Source organism: Heloderma suspectum, chromosome 4 (genome assembly GCF_057233095.1).
Source record: "Heloderma suspectum isolate Gila_16-S chromosome 4, 16-S_ref, whole genome shotgun sequence".
NCBI classification, from domain to species: Eukaryota; Metazoa; Chordata; class Lepidosauria; order Squamata; family Helodermatidae; genus Heloderma; species Heloderma suspectum.
The window spans coordinates 198744373-198759008 of NC_139461.1; the positions used below are offsets into that span (position 1 = coordinate 198744373).

Genomic DNA, 14636 nt, shown 5'->3' on the forward strand with positions numbered 1-14636 from the left:
CACCCACTTGGATGGCTTTAAAAGGGGTTTAAACAAATTCATGGAGGATAAGGCTATTCATGTCTACTAGTTCTGATGGCTGTTATATTGCCTCCGTATCGGAGGCATTATGCCTCTATGTACAATTTGCTGGGGAATCGGAGCAGAGGACTCATTTGCATTCACGTCCAGTGGCTGGCCACTGAGTTACCAGAATGCTTAACTAGCTAGACCCTTGGTCTGATCCAGCATGGCTCTGCTTATGTTCTTCTAAAAATCACAAACTTATGTGGAAACCGAACAAGCCTGAAAAATTCAGCAATCTCAGCAAGAACGAGACTGACAGATCTGTCCATCCCTACAGATATCTGCTTTCCTCTTCCTCCTGGAATGCTTTCCACAGGCAGTTGGTGGTAGATGGCCCTATGGTGGAGAATGGGACAGTCTAGCTAGAGCTGGAGCAGATGACTGGTGTTGTCCACATGCCTTCCTTGTTCTCCCATTGCTTCCTGCAGGGAAGTTGGGAGCAGATGGGCTGGTGGGGGATCCGCCCCCCACCAGCTGGAGCAAGAGCAAGTTTCTGAGCTTGCATTGGCCTGCAACCTCCCTCCCTCTCTCTCTCTCTCTCTCATTTATTTACACAGCCATAATGGGACCACGCCCACAGCCAGTGTTCTAAAATGTGGGGCTGAATAAACTAACAAAAGGCCCTGACAATAACAAGGAAAAATTATGCCACCACTTTTAGTTCTAACTAACATTGGCACTTTTCAGCAATATTGGAGAATAGCTAATGAATACACCTTTACTTCTTGCATTTTCACATATACTAATGAAGGGCAATTAATGAGAATCAACCTCAGTATGTGAAGAGAATAGAAGTTGAAGCTCTTCTACAGTGAATCCAAAAACATCTTCATTGTCTACGTTTCCAGCATATCACAGCCCTAGCAAGTAATCTTGTCACAGGCTATGGCCGCGGCCCAACACTGATCCACTTTTAAGTGAAATCGATGAACTGAGTGCACATTGTTCTGTATTAAACCATGACTTATGCCTTTCTTCACTGTCCAGTCAAATGCGTTCAGCGGAAGCAAGAATTAAAAGGAAACAGCGAAAGCCTACAAATTGCATTCCTGAAGGCTCTCCACCGCTTCCAGTCACCAGATGAAAGCTGCTGAGAAACTTTTAGTGACAGTGTTCAAAACCTGTTCTTCTTGCCTCTGATAAAGATATATGGTTTTTAGAATTAAGAGGTAATTGCCTGATTTATTCTAATAAACCTATGAGTCAACACTCCAGTTTTACACATGAGGAACTGACATCAAGGCTAGAGACAGACTATGGCTTTCTTTGGAGTGAAAGCAGTATAATGGTCACTTCTGATAAATGGGTTCTGCAGGTTTTTGTGGTATTTGTAAAGCTACAGAACCTGTTTGACCTGACATGACAGTGGGATAAAACCAATGAAGATGTACACCAAGGATAATGATGTCTCTAGTGTACCACTTCTACCTCTTTTAATCTGTCTCAAACCCAAAGGGATCTTACTCAAGGCAGTATTTATTTATTTAAAACATATCCTGGCCACCTTTCAGGGCAGAAGCCCTCCCAAGGCAGCGTACAACAATAAAATACATAAAAATGATACAATATTAAGAGGAATAAAACCAGCAATAAAAACTAACCACCACCAATAAAAACAGCAACAACAGCAATAATATGCGGAGAAGACCAGAGTAAAATAATATGTTTTCAAGGCCTTCTTAAAAGCCTGCAATGATGGAGCATGGTGGACCCCGATGGCAACTTATTCCAGAGGTATGGGGCCACTGCAGAGAAGGCCCTCTCACATGTGGGTCACCCACCTAAGTATTCTCACAGGTGGACAAATGAAAAGGGCCTCTCTTGCTGATTGTAAAGTGCAGGCAGTCTGATATGGGTGAAGGTGGCCCTTCAAGTAATTTGGTCCCAAATCATTTAAGGCTTTGAAGGTCAAAATTAGCACTTTAAATTAGGCTCGGAAACATGCTGGTAATCAGTGCAGCTGGCACAGTACAGGCGTTATATGATCACATTGCCTTGCCCCCTGCAACACTCAGGCAGCCGCATTCTGCACCAGCTGAAGTTTCTGAACTATCTTCAAAGGCAGCCCCCACGCACAGTGCATTACAGCAGTTCTGCCTGGACATCACTAGTGCATGGATAACTGAGGTGAGGTCTGTCCTCTCCAGATAGGGCCACAGCTGGCATACCAGCCTAAGCTGGTAAAACGCACTCTTGCACACAAGTGCTTTTACAGCTGCCATTTATGTAGATGTAAATGTTATGTATGGCCGCAAATGGTGTGAAATACATTATTTATGGCCATGATTTTCCCAAGGTTCGCGAATGGCAGCTGAGTTGTCTTTTTAAAACCTGGCAGCCGTCCCGCACAGAGTCTGGCAGGCGTGAAGGTAAGGGGAGCTGGTCTACTGCTGACCCCGCAGCTCAGATTCTTGGGAATCTGGCTTTGAGTCCGCAGTGGTTTTCTCCAGCACCCCCCACTCCCACCCACCCCCACCTGGTTTTTCTCAATGTTGCTGCTACATAATCTTGGGGACATCTTGAGAAGAGATCATGTGATTGAGGCTAGTCCTCATGACAACTTCTTTGCAAGCCTGTTTTAAACGACAGTATGTGTGTGTGCGCGCGCATGCATAATACACATAGGAATCCCTTGTGAATATTAAAATTCCAGTCCTTGCAAAACATGACATTTAGGGCGCAATCCTATGCTTGTTTAGACAGAGAGAAGATCTACAACTCCCAGCATTCCCCAGCCAGTCTTGCCTTTTCTCTGTCTAAACATGCATAGGATTGCGCCCTTAATCATTTTAACATACATTTCCATAAGAGAGAGGAAAAAGTAGTAGGGAAATTAGGTTTATTTTGTAGCAAAATGCTAAAGCTCATCAACTGCTTGTGAAATAAACTCTTTTATGAACGGCAAGCGAACAAAAATAATTCTGCCTAAGACAGACAGAATAAATCAATGGTAAAAAAACCCAAAAAACTGCATTCCTAAATCAAACTCTTCCGTCTTTGTCGCCTCATTTGGGAAGCAATGTGATTTTCACTTCACAGCTCTCTTTTTATCTGCAGTCCGCAAATTGCAGCAGGTTCTCTTTTCTGTAGCCTATGTTTCTATATTAGGATGGAATACTGATGAGCTGAGAAGGAATTCAACTTCTACCTGGTTTTCCCTTCCACGTATTCAGATACCAATAAATTCTCAACTGCTTTTGAGATGGATTCCCCAAGGCCTGCATTTAAGTCTGGCTCCACACTTTATGTGACCATCATGTTGGCTGGGATTCCCTGCAGCAAACACAAGGAATGTGAAAATAAGACATTTATCCTTTGTCTGGAAGCCCTGACTGGACCAAGGTATTCTGCCGCATGTTCTCAGGTGCTTAAGGGCTGCTGTTCACACCTTATGACAAACATACTTGCGGTGTAAAGTGTGGACTTTACACCCAGTGACTCCTCCAGCTGTAACTTATCACCAGGCAACCAAGACAAGAAACAGAAATCACACAGGATTCATGTTTGCAGAATTCTGCAAACACATAGTGGTCAACCAGCTGTCAACCAGGAACCCACAAGCAGGGCATGAGAGCAACAGCACCCTCCCACCCACGTTCCCCAGCAACTGGTGTATATAGGCTCACTGCATCTGGTACTGGAGGTAGCACATAGCCATCCAGACTAGTAGCCATTGATAGCCTTTTCCTCCAGGAATTTGTCCAACCCCCTTTTAAAGTCATCCAAACTGGTCATCCAAACCATCACTACTTCCCGTGGTAGCGAATTCCATAGTTTAACTATGCTCTGTGTGAAGACGTAATTATTATTATTATTATTATTATTATTATTATTATTATTATTATTTTCATTTCTATACCACCCAATAGCTGAAGCTCTCTGGGCGGTTCACAAAAATTAAGACCAAAAAGCACACAATAAAACAATTTAAAATATATAGAACATTAAAACCACAATATAACAATACAACCACAATAAAACCTAGCAGCAGTGCAGGAATTTAAAATACAGATTTAAAACAGCAAAGCTAAAAGTATAGAAAGCTAAAATGCTAAAATGCCTGGGAAAATAAAAAGGTCTTCACCTGGTGCTGAAAGGAATACAGTGTAGGTGCCATTGGTCCATCTAGCCCAGTACTGTTGACACTGACTCGCAATAGCTCTCCAGGGTTTCAGGCAGGAGTTTTTCAAGCCCTACCCGGAGAGTCAGTGTGGTGTAGTGGCTAGAGTGTTGGACTGAGAGCTCCAGGAGATCCGGGAGATCCGGGTTTTAGTCTCCACTCAGCCATGGAAGCTCACTGGGTGACTTTGGGCCAGTCACAGACTCTCAGCCCAACCCACCTCACAGGGTTGTTGTTATGAGGCTAAAATGGAAGGATTATGCACGCCACTTTGGGTTTCCTAAAGAGGAATAAAAGGCGGGATATAAATGTAATGTAATGTAATAAACCCCCTTTTAAAGCCATCCAAACTGGTGGCCATCACTACATCCTGTGGTAGCAAATTCCATAGTTTAACTATGCACTGAGTAAGGAAGTCCTTCCTTTGATCTGTCCTGAATCTCCCACCAATCATCTTCATGGGATGACCCCAGGTTATAGTATTATGAGAGAGGGAGAAAAATGTCTCCCTATGCACATTCTCTACACCATGCATAATTTTGTAGACCTCTATCATGTCTCCCCTTACCCTCCTTTTTTTCCAAGCTAAACAATCCCAAATGTTGTAAACTTCTCTTGTAGAGGAGATGCTCCAGCCCCTTGATCATTTTAGCTGCCCTTTTCTGTACTTTTTCCAGCTCTACAATACCTTTTTTTAGGTGTGGTGACCAAAACTGTACACAGTATTCCAAGTGGGGTCACACCATAGATTTGTACAAGGGCAGTAGTGGCTTTCCAGCTTCATGTGTCATCATTAACACCACACATACCATGTCAACCACTTTACTCTGCCTTGGTTCAACCTAACAACCACTGGTTGTGTACTCATACTCACACAGGTGAGGGTTACAAGCTGCAAGATTCCACCCATAAGAATGAACTGAAAATATACTAAAAATATTTACCACTTGCCTGCTGACCAAGCAGAAACTATATGATCATGTAGCTGGTGCCCACTGGGGTAGAGGGCAGTGCAGCTAATGGTAGGTGGAGCCAAGGGGTCAGAGCAGGCAGAACCAAATGGATAAGGTCCTTTTGGCCCACACTTTCTGTTCCACCAACAACCCATAATACAAAAAGGACAAACCGAGGCATGCACGTTATCTGCAAGATCATGAGTGGAAAGCAGAGAGTTGGAGGGGTTCTCTGATCCATTCAAGGGTTGAAGTGGGATCTTTGAACCCACATTTCTCTGCTCTAGAGCAGGGACCCATTGCACAGTAAACGCAAACCAAGAAGGTTAACTTAAAAATCAAGAGTGAAAAGCAAAGGTCGGGGGGGGGGAACTCAAACAACAACAACAACAACACAAAAACAATCTTTTGAACTCATATTTGCCTGCTATAGCAGCGATCCATTGCACAGAAAGGGTAAACTAAGGCAACAAATTTAACCGCAAGATCATGAGTTCCAAACAAAGGGTTGAGGAGGGTATGCCTCTGACCCATACTATACCATAAAAGTACTCCTTTGGACTCATATTTGTCTATTCCAGCAGTAACCCCTTTCACGGAAAAGACAAACTGAAGCTCTGCCCTCCCTGCACTTAGTATAGGGCCACTGCTGGAAAACCCTTCCTACACGTAAACAGGAAAGATTTAACCAATTCATATACAATGTGGTTTTGCAAAGCAACTTTGGTAGCTATGATGGCAGTCTCCAGAAACCGGAAGTCAAAGTGTACCCCGGCCTGCACCAAGGCATACTGGTGTACTAGGCAGCACATAAGAAGATGACATAGATGAACTGGGAGAATGAAGATAAATTTACAAGAGTGTGGGGTAATGACTGAGACTACAATACCATGCAAACGTACCTGGAAGTAAGCCCCAGTGAACTCAGTGGGGCTCACTTCTGAGTGGACGTGTAAATGTGCACTGTGAGAGCTGTTCACTACCGAGAAATGAAGTGGATAATCTTTGCTTATCCTTCCCTCCAAACCCCTTCTTTACTTTCACTTTGAGGGAGTTAACTTAAACCCTTCTTGCGTAATCAGAGGGTGGCCTGAGGCGAAGGGAGGGAAGCGGGATAGGGGAAGAAGGGAGATGGGGCTAAAAGTATTATCGTTGTTTTTGCCAAGTATGTTGTTGAAATTGTTTTGGAAATCTTGATAAAATATAAATAATAAAACAAAAAACAACAAGATCTTTTTAAATTGAGAAAAGGTGTAATCCATTTTTTAATTTAAAGATTCTTACATCTGGGAAACGAGATGTGAAATATAGTTTAAAACTAATGGTCCAAGCTCTCTGATTTAGCAGATACCAGATGAGAGGGAATCCCTATGTTTTATTGTAGCAACTTTGATTATCACGATTATAAATACACACAAAATTATTCTTTCCTTCACCAAAGATATATTGATGCATTATTTCCTTCCAAACTTATTAACATCCTTTTTGTAAAGCTAGCCAAAAATTAATTGGTTGTCATAATAATATGGTAATTCGTAGAAAATGTCACTAGAGGTCAGAAAAATCTTCTTCACCATTAGATTGCAAGATGACAAGTAAACTAATCAGCTGAGAAAAATGGCTTATAGAAATAATAACTAGAAACATGTATTTGAAACTTTGACAGAAATGATAGTTTTATAGCACAGTGGATTGATTTAAACCGAGGCAATTTAAATCAACAAGAAAAATACAATCAGCAAGAAAAAAATAAACTAAAATAAATTATTAGATTAAATCAAGTTTCCCATTTGTACTTTATAAGCAGAAAATTGACAGTTGGACTAGGACTAGAGGAACCAGGTTCAAAGCCATAGTCAGCCAAGACAGTTATTGGCTTACTGGTAAGTATCTCTCTGCCTTACATACCTCACAGGGTTGTTGTGAGGATGAAAGGGGGGCAGAGAGATCTATGTATGCTGCCTTGAGCTCCTCGGAGGAAAAGGAGGGATATAAATGTAAATAAATAAAACAATGGTGCTTTCATCTTGGTTAATCTAACCCCTAAAACATGTTTATAATTTCACAACTTTTACACAAGAGTGCAAAACCTCAGGCCCAGAGGCCAAATCTGGCACTCCAGAGTTCCCCAGATGGCCACACATCCTTCCCATGGTCCCACTCCCTTTCCCCCAACCACTGATCATTTGGTGGTTTCCTGGCAGTTTTTTCCCCATTCAAAAAAGCTGAAATGCCTCTCCTAAGGCTTAGTTACTGGCAGGAAGAACTTTAAGTGGAAATATGCTGGTATTTTTGGCACCGCCCCGTATCTTCAGCCTCTCTCACCACTAGAATGCAGCTCCTGAGGGCTTCTTCTAAATAGAATTTGGCCCACAGCCTGAAAAATATTCTGCACCCCTACTTTAGCACCATCTAGGAGGGTATACTTTGCGTAATTTATATAACTTAATAACCTGTATTAATTTTAGAAAATGCTAGATGGTATACCGCTTATTTAATGGAGCGAATCTTTGCTCATTATCTGTGTCAGATGGAAGGGCTGGTAGTTAATGGGTAGAACCCTGAGATGTGGAAAAGGAAATGTCCTTGTTTATAAAACGTAAATATTCATAATTTGAAAGCTGAGCAAACCGAAAAGCTCATGTAGCATAAAAATAGAATTATGCAAGATCTCTGAGATATACTTGGATCTGATACTCTGATAAAAATAGGAGTATACAAGATTCACAAAAATAGGAGATACAGAAAATGATCCTCCTAATGATAATACAGAATGACATCTCCTGGAGCCAGTTACTGCTGTACTGCAGTTACTGCTGTATCAAGCACATAACAATACAGTATATGACCTTTCATGCTGTATTTATACATCTTGCCTTCAAAAATATTTGCCCCATCTTTCTTTACTTACACATAAAAGCAGCTTTTATCTCAATATGCTTGACACAGGGGGGAGTGATTCCATTTAAGTGATAAATATGCTTGTATAGCATACTTGTATTCAGATTTCATTTTAACCAAGTATGAAAAAAAGAAAAGAAACTTAGAATATTTTAATTTTAAATTAAAATAAGGCTGATTCAGTTTTTTAAAAATCATCTGGTCTGGGTTTTTTTTTTAAAACAATCAATTTTTATCCAACATCTTTTATACTTAAGTAGAACTAATTAAGAAACCAGCAATTATCCATACAGTGTAAACCACCTATGAAGATACGAGATTTTCTCAAGAAGCTTTTCTTTCTTCAACACGCTGGCCTCTTTAGAAGTTACACTGGACATTGGGACCCTGGCCTTCCTGGGGTCCCAATCTGGGGTTCTCCAGAGGGCCTCTTCTCCTTCCCCACCCCCATCCACTGATCATTTGATGGTTTCCTGGCTTTTGTGCAGTTTTTCCCCATTCTAAAAGGTTGAAGCGACTCTCCTATGAGTTAGTTACCGACAGTAAGAGCTTTAAGCTAAAATATGCTGGTATATTTGGTATTTTGGCCCTGCCCCCTTTTGCCTTTTGCCCCACCCACCACTGGAATATGGCCCCCAAGAGCTTCTCCAAAATGGAATTTGGCCCTTGGGCTGAAAGAGATTCAACTCCCCATATGTCACATTCCTTTGTCCTCTCCCTTCTCAATCAATACACTCCAGGAAACAAGGCTTCAAGGTGCACTACTTTATTAGTTAACAATTAGCTTCTTCACAAATGCAGATTCTGGGAAGCTCTCAAAGCTCATCCACACATCTACAAATATCAATAGAGGAGACTATGTGGAAGTTAGAGAAGTTGCCAGCGGTCCAGGCATGAACGTCTGGGCCAGACTAGCCACTCCCTTAGAGTGGCACCCTCCTATTGGCTTCCACGAGTGGCCAACCTGGCGGAGCATCTGAGCCCTGCCCCTAACTTTCCCCACTTCGCTCTGTGATGGACCCTAGCATCCCTCAAGTCATGTCCCTCGCTCTCCTCCTCTCCTGGGTTCTCATGGTAGAGGAATGGGGGAGCTGTTGAGGCTGGGCCATCTGTGTGCCAAGGTCTTGGGAAGAAAGTCTCACCATATGTGGGCTCACTAGGGAGGGTGCCTCCTTCTGTTCTTGCTTTTCCCATTCTGATTCCAAATCTGAGCTGCCAGACATCTCCACATGCTCAGATTCATTCCTGACACCCTATGCAGATGAACAAATTCTGTTAATTTAACCACTGAGACCATGTATCATACTTTGTTTTTCCATTCCCTCAAAAGGAGTGCTGGCTAATCTCCATTTGACGGCTGTAACTAATTTTGCAGCTGTTAAAGATTTCCTGCCAATTTCACGTGCTCATTTCTTGCAACACCATGAAGACTGCCATCCTAAATACACTTATGTGGGAGTAAGTCCCATTGAACTCAGTGGGACTTACTTCCAAGTACACGTGCATAGGCTTGAACTGCAAGATATCCAAGCAAGATGTATATGGGGTTCATCAGTATAACAAGTTTAATCATTCTGTTTAAATGGGCTATAACCTTTCCCCAGAAACATCTGGGTTTTTTTCTATTTTATTTTTGTACCATGTGTGAATATATTGTAGGAAATTGTTTCCCCACATTTCCTACAAGCACTACTAACATTAGGATATATTTTGCCAGTTTTTGTGTTATCATATACTGCAATATAGTACTTTATAGACAATTTCTATTAAATTAACATCATGGAGAGATTTTAGGTCCATTACAAAAAATGCATTTCCATTCATCCTCAGACATTTCTGTACATAATGTCTTTTTCCCATTTTAACATAAAATAATTTCCTTTATCCCCATCCATTGCAATTAATATATGATAGATATAAGATAATACTTCCTTATTTTTGTACCCTTGGCTGATCATCTTTTCAAATATGGATAATCTTTACCTGCATTTCCATCTTTTACATGTTTGCACATTTGAAAATGTTGAAACCAAAAAGATTTTATTTTACTTGCTAGATCAGCCAAAGAATATAATTTCTCATCCTCTATCACATTAGCACATGCCATAATTTTATATCTAAATCACTCTAATGTATCACCAAGTAGTTGGAATTTATTATAATATTTAAAAGATTACAGGAAAGACATTAAAAGAGTATTTTCATGTTTTGTTGTTAATTTGACGTATATGTTTTATTGAAGTGACACAAAACACCTTGGCTAGGATCCATAGTGAAGCTCATGGTTGACTCTACACAGCCTCCACTTTCAAATGAAAGCCATCATAACCTCTGCAAAAATGTTACCAAAGGTCAGGTGTCCCATCAGAATGGCAGACCATTAGTCATCAGGAATTGCTGCTACAAAACATAATCAACTAATGTGTACGTGTGTGCACACACACACACACACACACACACACATCTCTTTGGATCTTGTCCCTTATACTTGTCCAAGATATTTTGTGCTTGTAGAGGTGAAGTCTCTGGTACTAATTAGCTGAGTTGAACTTGAAATACATGATGGAATGTGCAGTTTTTACTTTCTGTGAGGGAAGGGGAAGTTGTCAGTGTAGCTGAGATTAAAGCCTCTCAAGGGTCCTGGAGGAGTAGCTTTGTGGGGCAGGCAGAGGACTGAGGTAGGGAAGCTAAGGGACAGTGAGCCCAAGAGGTCAGTTGATGAAGGAAGGATACAATGCACTAAGAAAGATAAAGTCTACTGAGCTGAGGGGAGGTGAAGAAGAAGCTTGCTTGAGGAAGTGAGCAGCGGAACAAGGAGTTGAGGCAAAAAGGTGTTATTGAGAGAAGAGGCTCTGAGGAAATCTGACAGCACTTAAGATTAAAAGGGCTATATGCTATGTCTACTGTCATTACAGAATGACCTGGCAACTGTAAGGGTGCAATAAAAGTCAAGAAGCAGTAGTCAGAGAGACAGGCGGGACAGGAATTAGGACAGAGATAAATTTCACATATTGATTTGAACTAACCAGCCAATTATTTAGCTGCAGGTGTCTAGTCTATATTATGTTGTTTGTGCTTGCAGCAATGCAGCCTGTAACACCAATTGCCTGTGCTGATGTGATGGAATAGAACATTTTCAACATTCCAGCTGCTCAAGGAACACAGCTGAAAAAATGAGAAAAGTTCAAAATGAAAAAAATACCATTGGGATACCCTGAAACCAATCATATTTCTGCAACCAGGCTAGGGATATTGTCAGGGCATTCCAGCCATTCCAGCAGATTGAGCAGAGCCATTCCACCAGCCCTGCTAGAAGACTTCATTTTCCCCCTCTTTCCTCCCCATTCGTTTTCCCTTGTGTATCATGCCTTTTTAAATTGCAAGCCTGTGGGCAGGGACAGTTGCATCTACTTGATTGTTATGTAAGGCACTCTGGGAGCCTTTTTGGCTGAGGAGCAGCATAAAACTACTTCAAATACATAAATAAATAATACGTCACTTACAAAGACATATCTTGAGCACTGGAGCTGCTTTGAAAGGGCAGTCACCTTTCCCCCTTCCTTTGGAACACTCATTTTTGGGGGGTGGTAATAGAATGGGATGAATGCACATCAAATTGCATAAATGTACACATGGAACTTTTTATAAAGCAGAAAGCACACCAAAGCACTGGGGGACAGGGGAGAATCCCAGACAGGTGATGGATTTGGCACTGGAGTGTCTGTCACACTCATTCTGAGGGCAGGAGGAAATAGGTCAACTCCCTGGAGGAAAAACAGTGGCGGCGGCTCCTCTTTGGGATGCATATTTGTATGGTAGTAGAGGGAGAGCTGTGTAATGGTACAATCCATTGTCAGTGTGCAAATGGCACATTCCATTGTGAGCTCTGCTATGGTGGCCAGAATTGGATTTTCTGGGGCTGAGCTGGAGAGACAATGGGCAGTTGAAGGAACTGTTAGGGTGGTGCTGTTTTATTGTGGACTCACTCTGTACTTAAAAAACAAAACCACTCAGTTTGATTCTAGAGAAATGATTGAATGTGTTCCATAGGCAACACTGAAGGGTGTTTAAATTGGGTCTCTCTCCATACACTGGAAAAACATTTCTCAGAAAATCACTTTTGACACAAAACAGGGCTCCCTCTCCAGCTTGCAACTACTCAAAGTACTCCCTGCTCTCTCTGAAGAAAACACCCTGGAAGGGCTGGGATATGACCTGCCTTCTGGTCCTGTGGGGTCATGATCAGATGTTGCCTTCCTCCCTTGGAAGTAGAGAAGGAATTCCTACCATGGATGGAGAGGGGACCCCAAGGAGAGAGGGAGGGACAGCGACTCCCACCTTCTATTCCTGGAGACACTTGATTGACCCTTCAGCCCATCCCATGTTGGCATGAGTATGGCAGCTAAATCCCAGAACGAGCCCATGGGAAGTCTCTCTCTACTCTTTATGGAAGGGAAGCAATGCCAAGCATCTCCCTCCGAGAAAGACTGTGGACAGCAATTCTCAAACTTGTGCTTGTCTTTGGGTTCCTTGCTCTACTTATCTGTCAAGAGCTCTCCTGCAATTTCAATATACCTCACCTCAGTGTCGATGGTGGGATGAAAGAGAAGGACCCTGGAATTTCTTCCCCTTAAAGGAGGATTCCTCAGAGGTGTTTAATTGTACCAGGGACCCAGAAGCAAGGGCTGTTGACAAGAGTCCTGCAACGCATCATGGGAGCTCATGAAGCAAAGGGCACACCCGACGAGGAGACTGCCACCCTCCCATCTGTCCCTGCTGCCTCCAGCTTCTTGCTTTACCCATCTGTGCAGACCATTTTCCCTGGACTTCATGCCAAGCCAGAACATGCTGAGCCAGTTTGTTTTGGCCTAGAAGTAAGGGATGAAGGCTCTCACAGCTGAGCATCAGGTTTTATTGGCGCCAAACCAGGCTTTGAGAGCTCAAGTGGCTCAACTTTCAGCTGAAAAACAGAAACTTCAAAGTCAACTTGTAAAGGAGTGATGGTCTGTTTCCCCCATGCCTTGACCATGACTTAAGGGTTAATATTAAGGCATTCTGTTTACTTAGGATTTTATTATTTTAGGACTGAAGATCTGGCCAAGAAAGATTTGCAGCCTAGAACACCTGGAAGGAGGAAGGGGGTGAGCTATCTATGGACTATGGTGCCAGCTAGGACACTTATCTTGATTCAAGGCCATAACCCATCTTGGCCTGCCATCGGGGTAGCTGCAGCTGAAGAGGTGTGAAAAGCACTATCTCCTCATCCCTTGGAGAAGGGAGGGGGGAAGTAAACTGAAGAGATGGGCTCAGAGAGGTATAATGACAGAGAGAACCCCCAGCTCCTTAGTCTTTGGTCTTCCATGCGGTTCAATGGAAGGTGTTCGGTTGCTGGCTACATCACAGAGACTCTACTTTGTGTAAGTAGATAGCTAGGTTTTATTGTTTTATACTATTGGGTTTCCATGCAAGGGATTGGTTCTGGTTATTTCTTTCTATGATTCTTTTTTATTACTCTTCTCGTTCCTTTACCCTGAAATCTGTAAATAAACTTTCTACCTCACATATTTCGTGCTGCTAATTTCTTTCTGTTGGGTCCAGCACTAAATCCAGGGGCTACTGCTCCAGAATTTCTGGCGGTTTTCCTCCAAGTCTGGAGTGTAAGGAGACCTCAGAAGGTGGTGGCAGCAGACGGGTGGTGGATTAGGCCACAGCGCCCCCTGTCTCCCTTTACACAACTGAAGACTCCCCAGGCTGCAACTGTTGCCCCTGCCCCATCCTGGGCAAGATGTCGAGTTGACTTAGTCCCCTAGAAAAGTTTGGTGGATGTACAGGGATGTTTCCCAGTTATGGCTCAATATCAGGTTTACATGGAACTGCACCCTGAAGACTTTACAATGGATAAACTTCAAGTGTGTTTCTTTATTTAGCCACTGATGCAGCCAAATGGGCTATACCCTATCTTCTAAGCCACAGTCTTCTCTTGGATAGCTATATGGCCTGCCTTGCTGAGATAAAACAGGTGTTTGAGGGATCCTCGGAAGAAGGAAACAAACAATTATTGCATCTGCTGTCCTCACCAAGGGATGGGTTCCGACTTAGAATATGCTAGTGCTTTCTGATTATGCGTCTAAGACCTAGATTGGAATGAGGTTGCCCTCCTTGTTCAAATCCAGGAGGGTCTGGTAGATCCTATTTGAGATGAATTAGCCCAGTTGGACATACCTACAAAGTTGCCGGATCTGATTAATTGTTGTCTCCATACAGAGGGATGTTTGGAGTCCTGCAAAAGGACTTGGCCCCATTTGAATGGTTCTGTGCACTATGATACTGAAGTGCGAGTGCCTGTGCCAACTAAGAAATTGGTTATGGAACTTAAATTCATGCAGCTTGGTGGGGCACAGGCTCATCTGTCAGTCCAGGAGAAAGACCACCACCGCCGGCTCCACTTGTGTTCATATTGTGGCCAGCTGGGACACCATGCTGCAGTGTGTCCAGAGAAAATCTTGGGTAATTGGACAATGGGGAAATCCACAGGCTCCACTGCGATGGGCCCCACAGCACTTTGCCCAACATCTGAGAGGTGTCAACCCACAAGC

The 14636-nt window shown here is 42.7% G+C and overlaps 1 protein-coding gene across 1 annotated transcript in view; it reads right to left on the bottom strand.

Moving 5' to 3' along the window:
* The window catches only part of PLPPR5 (phospholipid phosphatase related 5), a 114362-nt gene that overhangs the window by 18637 nt on the left and 81089 nt on the right, over nt 1–14636 (bottom strand). The window lies entirely within an intron of this gene.